The sequence below is a fragment of the Sapajus apella genome, unplaced genomic scaffold (genome assembly GCF_009761245.1).
Source record: "Sapajus apella isolate SASKATOON/1434 unplaced genomic scaffold, GSC_monkey_1.0 scaffold12, whole genome shotgun sequence".
NCBI classification, from domain to species: domain Eukaryota; kingdom Metazoa; phylum Chordata; class Mammalia; order Primates; family Cebidae; genus Sapajus; species Sapajus apella.
In genome coordinates this window covers 30,148,889-30,157,770 of record NW_022436952.1, presented here as the reverse complement: position 1 = coordinate 30,157,770, position 8,882 = coordinate 30,148,889, and positions in this window count along the sequence as shown.

The window sequence follows — 8,882 nt, the reverse complement described above, 5'->3', positions numbered from 1 at the left end:
CTTGACTAACAGTCATTATTTTTAATTTGTTTAAAAAATACTTGCCAGCCACCTTCTAAGCGGCAGGTGCCCACATAAGCATAGATGAAGAAGATATGGTCACTTATGTCAAGGACCACCACAGTCGAGTGGGGCAGACACAGAAAAGACATGACGGCAGGGTAAATACAGGTGACTGGGGCAGGCCTCAGAGGAGGTAACAAAGCAGCTGGGTGTTTGCCAGGGGAGCACACAGGTGGGGAGGGAGGGAGCCTGGGGTCAGAGAATGGCAAGCCTGGCAGCCTACCTGCAACGTCTGGGCTTCATTCTGTCGGTAGCTTGGGATGGGTAGTAGCAAAGGAGGTATCGAGCGGTGGAATAAATGGGTTGATGAGGGCATTGGGGAGATGCTGTGGTCACTGTGAGCAAGGTGCATGGAAGACAGCGAGGCTAGAGGCAGGAGACCAAAGAGGAAACAACACCGACTGTCTTAGCTAACATGGTGGCTCGAGCCAGCAGTCACAAATCCGCAACCTGTGCACTAAAGTAAGGCCACCAATGTGTTTTGTTTGTCCCTGGTCATGTTCTACTTGTTTAAACATTTTAAGGCCAGGCATGGTGGCTGATGCCTGTAATCCCGGCACTTTGGGAGGCTGAGGTGGGAGGATCCTTTGAATGCAGGAGTTTCAGACTGGCCAGGGCGACATGGCAAAACCCCATCTCTACAAAAAAATTAGCTGGTCACAGTGGCACACATCTGTAGTTCCAGCTACTCAGGATGCTGAGGTGGGAGAATCACTTGAAGCCATGTGTTAGTCTTTTCTCACACTGCTGATACATACCCCAGACTGGGTAATTTATAAAGGAAAGAGGTTTAATTGACTCACAGTTCCACGTGGCTGGGGAGGCCTCATAATCTTGGCAGAAGGCAAATGAGGGCAAAGTCACATCTTACATGGCAACAGGCAAGACAACGTGTGGAGGGGAACTCCCCTTTGTAAAACCAACCAATCTCATGAGACTTATTCACTACCATGAAAATGGCACAGAAAAAAACCTACCCCTATTGATTCAGTTACCGCCCACTGGGTCCCTCCTACAGCATGTGGGGATTATTACAATTAGAGGTGAGATTTGGGTGGGGACACAGAACCAGACTATATCATTTGGCCCCAGCCCTTTCCAAATCTCATGTCTTCACATTTCAAAACCAATCATGCCTTCACAATAGTTCCCCAAAGTCTTAACTCATTTCAGCATTAACCCAAAAGTCCAAGTCCAAAGTCTCATCTGAGACAAGGCAAGTCTCTTTCACCTATGAACCTGTAAAATCAAAAGCAAGTTAGTTACTTCCTAGATACAATGGGGTGCAGGCATTGGGTAAATAAACCCATTCCCAGTGGGAGAAACTGGGCAAAATGAAGAGGCTACACGCCCCATGCAAGTCTGAAATCCTATAGGACAGTCAAATATTAAAGTTCCAAAATGATCTCCTTTGACTCTACGTCTCACATCCGGGTTATGCTGATGTAACAGGTAGGTTCCCATGGTCTTAGGCAGCTCTGGCCCTGTGGCTTTGCAGGATACAGCCTCACTCTTGGCTGCTTTCACAGGCATTGAATTTATGCAGCTTTTCTAGGTGCACAGTGAGCTGTTGGTGGATCTACCATTCTGGGGTCTGGAGGGCAGTGGCCCTCTTCTGACAGCTCCACTTGGCAGTGCCCCAGTGGGAATTCTGTGTGGAGTCTCCCATCCTACATTTCCCCTCCACACTGCCCTAGCAGAGGTTCCCCATGAAGGCTCCACCCCTGCTGCACACCTCTGCCTGGACATTCAAGCATTTCCATACATCCTCTGAAATCTAAGTGGAAGTTTCCAAACCTCAACTCTTGACTTCTGGTACCTACAGGCTTAACACCATGTGGAAGCCGCCAAGGCCTGGGGCTTGTACCTTCTGAAGCTATGGCCCAAGCTGTACCCTTTAGCCACACTGGAGCAACTGGGATGCAGGGCATCAAATCCTGAGGCTGCACACAGCAGGGGAGCCCCAGACCTGTCTCAGGAAAACATGTTTTTCTCCTAGACCTCTGGGCCTGAGAAGGGAGGGCTTCCAAGAAGGTCTCTGACATGCCCTGGAGACATTTTCCCCATTGTCTTGGGGGTTAGCATTTGGCTCCTCCTTACTTATGCCAATTTCTGCTGCCAGCTTGAATTTCTCCCCAGAAAATGAGTTTTTCTTTTCTATCACACAATCAGGCTTCAAATTTTGTGAACTTTTATGCTCTGCTTCCCTTTTACATGTAAGTTCTAATTCCAAACCATATTGTTGTGAATACATTAAAACTGAATGCTTTTAACAGCACCCAAATTACCTTCTGAATGCTTTACAGCTTAGAAATTTCTTCTGCCAGATGCCCTAAATCATCTCTCTCAAGTTCAAAGTTCCACAAATCTCTAGGGCAGGGGCATTTGCCGCAGGGGAAAATGTCTCTTTGCTGAAGCATAACAAGAGTCACCTTGCTCCAGTTCCCAACAAGTTGCTCATCTCCATCTGAGACTACCTCAATCTGGACTTCATTTTCCATACCACTATCAGCATTTTGGTCAAAGTCATTCAAAAGTATCTAGGAAGTTCTAAACTCTCTCACATTTTTCTATCTTCTTCTGAGCCCTCCAAACTGTTCCAACCTCTGTCTGTTACCCAGTTCCAATGTCGCTTCCACATTTTCAGCAGCACCCCACTACCCAATACCAATTTACTCTATTAGTCTGCTCTCATGCTGCTAATAAAGATATACCAGAGACTGGGTAATTTATAAAGGAAAGAGATTTAATTGACTCACAGTTCCACATGGCTGGGGAGGCCTCACAATCATGCCAAAGGTGAATGAGGAGTAAAGAAAGTCATGTCTTTCATGGCAGTAGGCAAGAGAGTATATGCAGGGGAACTCCCCTTTATAAAACCATCAGATTTCATGAGACTTATTCACTATCACGAGAACAGCATAGAAAAAACCCACCCCCATGATTCAATTACTTCCCACTGCGTCCCTCCCACAACATGTGGGGATTATTACAATTAGAGGTGAGATTTGGCTAGGGATATGAAGTTAAACCATGTCAACTTGGTGGGGGTAGAGGTTGCAGTGAGCCGAGATTTCACCACTGCACTCCAGCCTGGGCAACAGAGCAAGACTCTGTCTCAATTAAAAAAAAGAAAGGAAGGAAAGAAGGAAAGAAAGAAGGAAGGAAAGACAGAAAGAAAAAAGAAAGAAAGAAAGAAAGAAGAAAGAAAGAGAAAGAAAGAAAGAGAAACATTTAAAAAATTAGTTGCCAATATTAGAACTTGGTATATCTCACATTAAAAATAACAGATTTCTGGTTTCTTGTAAAAACTGCCCACACTTGGACCTGCATTTGCACATGACGACGGGCTTGGGCTGAGAAGGAGCTGTGTAGGCTTCACAGATATGCTTTCCCATTCACCGCAGTTCGCACCCCTCCCTGTTGCCTTCCACATTGTCCCTCTTCACTCATTTAGATCCCCTTTGTGACCCTTGTAGCCTCTGTAACCTGCTACCCCTGGAGTACAAAAAGGCAATGGAAAGTGTGCAGAAAAGGGAGAATAGTAATGTATGAGATTATAGAAAATGGGCAGTTTCTGGTGACAGATGCGGGAGATAAGAAAGGGAGGAGGGAGGGGAGGGAAGATGGTGCATTGTTTCCAGCTAGAAAGACCAGGTAGATGATAGTCATTTCTAGGAGGGTCCAATCATTTCCCCAAAACACAAATGACATGCTTGCCAGGGCTCTGCCTAAGGCAGCAGCATAGAGGGCGCAGGGCTGGCCTGGAGCAGGAGACGCCAGGGCAGATCTGTGTGATCCTTCTCCCTCCCTCCCTCAGTTTGTGTTCAGAAGTATCGTCATAGACTTACAATGCTAAAATGAGTGTCAAACTAGTCTCGAAGAACAAGTTCAGGGAAGCATGAAGGGGGGAAGTGGGGAGGAAGCACCATTTCCTTCTTCCTTATAATCATCACCTCTAGAAGTGGCAAGAGAAGGCACAGGCCCGGGGCCAGCCTGGCTTGCCTAGACCCTGATAGTTTTGTCAAAGCAGGGAGGATTTCAGAGAGAAGGAAGCCAGGCTGGAGGATGTCCATGGTGACTATGGGCTCTCCAATGTTTTCTACTCCTGAGAGATTTCACTGACAAGTGAAATGTGGCCGTTTTGGGAACAGTCCAAAACACCAAGTGTCCCCAGTAGGCCAGGCAGCACTGCCACCTAGAGAAATTATGGGACACGACAGCCTTGTTCTTTCAACTAGCGTGTGCAAACCCACCAGCGTGGGCAGAAGATGAAGAGAAGGGGGCCAGGGGTGCGATTACCAACCATGAGAACAATCGGAACGCCTAAAGGTGAAAATGGGCAACAAGTGAGGCTTGGTTTTGAAGCTTTCTTTTTTTTTTTTTTTTTTTTTTTTTTTAACCTTAGACAGAGTCTTGCTCTGTCACCCAGGCTGGAGTGCAAAGGTCCAGTCTCAGCTCACTGCAACCTCTGCCTTCCGGGATCAAGTGATTCTACTGCCTCAGCCTCCCAAGGAGCTGGACTTACAGGTGTGCGCCACCACACCCGGATAATTTTTCTATTTTTAGTAGAGACAGGGTTTCACCATGTTGTCCAGGCTGGTCTCAAACTCCGCCCACCTCGGCCTCCCAAAGTGCTGGGATTACAGGCATGAGTCACCACACCCGGTCATTTTTTTTTTTTTTTTTTTAAGAGATGAGGTCTCACTCTGTTGCCCAGGCTGGAGTGCAGTGGCATGATTACAGCTCGCTGCAGCCTCAAACTCCTAGTCTCAAGCGATTCTCCTATCTCCGCCTTCCAAATAACTGAGATTCCAAGCATGACCCAACGCACCTCATGACTTTTCCTACTTTTAAATGGAAAAGTCTCCTAACGGCGAATGTAGTGCCTGACTACTGCCTGACCCACTCCCACCCCAGTTTCTCAGGAGTCAAGCAAAGTTTCCTCTTTATAATAATGATCACAAATGCATGTAACTCAGGAGAAATGGCAGAGTTTTACATCCATTCTCATTGGATTTTTGTGTCAAACTTGTGAGGGAAACTCCTTCTCCCCATTACAAAGAAAACAGGCTAGCGCTGGGTTCGGTGGCTCACACCTGTAATCCCAGCACTCTAAGAGGCGAGGCAGGCGGATCACTTGAGGTCAGGAGTTCGAGACCAGCCTGGCCAACATGGCAAAATCCCGTCTCTATTAAAAATACAAAAATTGTGCATTCAGAGACTTTATCCTGCAAGATTGAAAAAAAAAAGAAAAAAAAATACAAAAATTGGCCAACTTGGAGGCGTATGCTTGTAATAATCCCAGCTACTCAGGAGGCTGAGGCAGGAGGATTGTTTGAACCCAGGAGTTTGAAACCAGCCTGGACAACAGTGAGACCCTGTCTCAAAAACAAAACAAAAACACACACCTCATGACTACGTGAAACAGGAGGCAACATCTGGATCATTCTTAGCTCATAGAAAGAAATAACCTGTCATTATGTAACAGGAAAGAAAAATACTCAAACTATTTAAATAGCAGCAAGAGTGAAAAAGCCTGATTCTGTACTTGGAAAGAATTTAAATGCAAATCAACTTTCACTTGTTACACCAAAGATCTAATTCAGAAATAAATTACACCAGAGGTTTTTGAAGGTACTTTCTGAAAGTGATCATTCACAGATTTTTATTTCAAACTTTATGCATCCTATTTAACTGCTTATGCAAAGTAAAGCCTCTGATTTTTAAAAGAATTGTGGTAAGATACACACAAAATTTGCCATCTGAACTTTTTTTTTTTTGAGATGGAGTCTTGCTCTGTTGCCCAGGCTGGAGTGCAGTGGCACATTCTCGGCTCACTGCACCCTCCACCTCCCAGGTTCTAGCAATTCTCCTATCTCAGCCTCTCAAGTAGCTGGGACTACAGGCATGCACCACCACACCAGGCTAAGTTTTGTATTTTTAGTAGAGATGGGTTTCACTATATTGGTCAGGCTGGTCTCGAACTCCTGACCTGTCAGGTGATCCACCCACCTCAGTCTCCCAAAGTGCTGGGATTACAGGCATGAGCCACTGCACCTGGCCCCATCTGAATCATTTTATGTGTAAAATTCACTAGTATTGATTTTCACAGCGTTGTGAAACCAATCTTCAGAACTTTTGCATCATGCAAAACACAAACTCTAGATCCATTAGGCCAGTGGTCCCCAACCTTTTTGGCACCAGGGGCTGGCTTTGTGGAAGACAATTTTTTCACAGATTGGGATCGGGGGGAGGTAGGGTGGTTTTGAGATGATTCAAGTATATTACATTTTTAAAAATTGAGATAGGGTCACACTGTGTCACCCAGGCTGGGGTGCAGTGGCACAATCATGTCTCGCTGCAGCCTCAACCTCCTCCCAGGCTCGTGACCCTTCCACCTCAGCCTCCTGAGTAGATGGGACCACAGGCATGGACCACTGCACCCAGCTACTTGTTTGTATTTTTTTGCAGAGATGAAGTTTTGCCATGTTCAGGTATTGAACTCTTGAGCTCAAGCTATCTGCCTGCCTTGGCCTCGTAGAGTGCTGAGATTACAGGTGTGAGCCACTGTGCCTGGACTCAAGCACATTATATTTACTGTGCACTTTATTTCTATTACTATTACATTGTAATATATAATGAAATAATTATACAACTCACCATAATGTAGAATCAATAGGAGCCCTGAACTTGTTTTCCTGTAACTACATGGTTTCATCTAGGGGTGATGTGAGATGGTGACAAATCATTAGGCATTAGATTTCATAAGAAGTGACTAACCTAGACCCCTCCGGTGTGCAGTTTAGGGTTCACCTAATGCTGCCACTGATCTGACAGAAGGTGGAACTCAGGCAAGTGAGCCCACCCACTGCTCACCTCCTGCCATGTGGCTCGGTGCCTAACAGGCCACTAACCTGTACCAGTCCATGGCCCGGGGGTTGGGTACACCTGCATTAGGTAACTACTCTCCATTTTCCCCTACCCCCAGCTCCTGGCAACCTCTATCCTATTTTTTTTTTTTTTGACAGAGTCTTGCTTTGTCACCCAGGCTAGAGTGCAATGATGTGATCTCGGCTCACTGCAACCTCCACCTCCCAGGTTAAAGCAATTCTTCTGCCTCAGCTTCCTGAGTAACTGGGACTACAGATAAGCGCCATCATGTTAATTTAATTTGGCTAATTTTTGTATTTTTGGTAGAGATGGGGTTTCACCATGCTGGTCTCAAATTTGACCTTGTGACCTGCCTGCCTCAGTCTCCCAAAGTGCTGGGATTACAGGCATGAGCCACCACGCCCCATCCCTACTTTCTGCTTCTATGAATTTGACTACTCTAGATGCATCATATAGTAGAATCATACTTTGTGACTGTCTTATTTCACTTAGCATGTCTTCAAGTTTTGTCCATGTTATACATTATGTCAGAATTTTCTATATTCTTATGGATAATATTCCACTGTATGTATATGCTATATTTATCTTTTTTGTTGTTTTCTTAGCATTCTTGGAGTATCTCTCTCTCTATATATATACATATATATATATATTTTTTTGAGACAGTGTCTTGCTCTGTTGCCCAGGCTGGAGTGCAGTGGCACGATCTTGGCTCACTGCAACCTCCGCCACCCAGGTTCAGGCAATTCTCCTGCCTCAGCCTCCGGAGTAGCTGGGATTACAGGCATGCACCACTGTTCAGAAATGTTTATGAATATTGATGTTGAGGAACGTTGTTTATGAATATTGTTTGAATGCTGAGTGTATGATAGAATATATTGTTTGCGAGGAAGAACGATGGCAAGGAAAACCTAGCAGCAGCAACCCCAAGTAGAAGACTACTTGGGGCATTCCAAAGTGGCAGGACAATGTATAAATATCATGCTAAAACAAATCCTTAAGATATCTGACCCTGCCCCCGTGGCTCCCTCATGGAGAATACTTTTTAGGTTGTTTGTGATCAGTGGTAAGTGGGCACCAGCTGACTACTTGGTGTTTTGTGTTATGAGAAAATATCAATCACCTGTTTGTTAATAATGATCACCTGTTCAGAGAGACTAACTGCGTGGGTCAGAGTCTACTCGGGGCCTTCAGCCTGGAATGCTGTCAGCTCCTGAGACTCTTAGTTCGAAGGCTGCTGAACCCCTGGATAGACCCACTATATGGATGTCTGTCTCTCATTTCCTTCAGCACCGCCTGGATGGGGGTCTCTATGGCCGAGCTGGTACTTGGTAAGCCACCACGCCCAGCCATATTTATTTGTGACAGGGTCTCACTCTGTCATCCAGGCTGGTGTGCGGCGTGGTGTGATCATGGCTCACTGCAGCCTCAACCTCCTGGGCTCAAGCAATCCTCCCACCTCAGTCTCCTGAGTAGGTGGGACTACAGGTGTGTGCCACCATGCTAATTATTTCTTTTGTATTTTTTGTAAAGACAGGGTTTCACCTTGTTGCCCAGGCGGGTCTCAAACTCCTGGGCTCAAACAATCTTTCTCTGTTGGCCAGCCTCCTAAAGTATTAGGAATACGCACGTGAGCCACCATGCCTGGCCTGCCTTATTTACCTGTTCATGCATTGATAGACATTTGGGTTGCTTCCGCCTTTGGCTATTGTGAATAATGCTGCTACATGGGTATATAAGTATCTGTTCAAGAACCTTTCTTTTGGATCTATACCCAGAAGTTGAATTGCTGGATCACAGAGTAATTGTGTTTTTAATTTTTTGAGCACAGGTCATACTGGTTTTCATGGCAGATGTAGCATTTTACATTCCTGCCAACAGTGCACATAGGGCTCTCATTTCTGCACATCCTTGCCAACACTTTT